At 47.7% G+C, this 662-nt stretch overlaps 1 non-coding gene across 1 annotated transcript; it reads right to left on the bottom strand.

Annotated features, from left to right (window-relative positions):
• Positions 1-313: 313 nt before the first annotated feature.
• LOC119924895 lies at positions 314-451 on the bottom strand. The gene has a single exon (XR_005449574.1). It is a non-coding gene; the product is annotated as a small nucleolar RNA SNORA7 (small nucleolar RNA).
• Positions 452-662: the final 211 nt, after the last annotated feature.

Below are 662 nucleotides of genomic sequence, written 5' to 3' on the forward strand. Positions count from 1 at the left end.
GGCAAGGTGATGGACAGCCTTGAAGCCAAGAGTGAGGAGTTAACAGTCTAAAGAGGAGGAAGAACAGATATTTAATCCCCACAGTTTTGTCTTGTCTTATGCTGTCGAGTCATCTCTGACCCATAGCCATGCCATGGACACATCTCTACCAGAATGCCCCACCTCCATCTGCAGTCGTTCTCGTTGTGTATTCATAGAGTTTTCTTTGTCAAAATCCAGAAGTGGTTTACCATTGCCTCCTTCCGCACAGGAAACTTGAGCCTCTGCTCTTGACTCTCTCCCATTCCACTGCTGCCCAGCACAGGGGAGTTTGACTTGTAGCAGATTGCCTTCCACTCTCTAGTCACTACCCAAGCTAGGAATAGAATGGATATGCCTCTGCCTGACTCTCCCTCCCCTAGTCGAGACTGGTAGAGTACTGGCAACTCTCCAGGTGTGACCCTGAGAGGGGAAATCCCCACTTTACAAATGAGGAAAGTGCTTAGTACAGTGCTCTGCACACAGTAAGCGCTCAATAAATACGATTGATTGATTTAAGGGGCTTGCGAGAGGTCACACGACAGGCAAGCAGTGGAGTTGGGATTAGCCTGGGTCCCCGGATCTTTTTTGTTTTGTTTTGTTTTTGTGGTACTTGTTAAGTGCTTACCAAGTGCTTACCTGAA

Source organism: Tachyglossus aculeatus, chromosome 2, assembly GCF_015852505.1.
Source record: "Tachyglossus aculeatus isolate mTacAcu1 chromosome 2, mTacAcu1.pri, whole genome shotgun sequence".
NCBI lineage: Eukaryota > Metazoa > Chordata > Mammalia > Monotremata > Tachyglossidae > Tachyglossus > Tachyglossus aculeatus.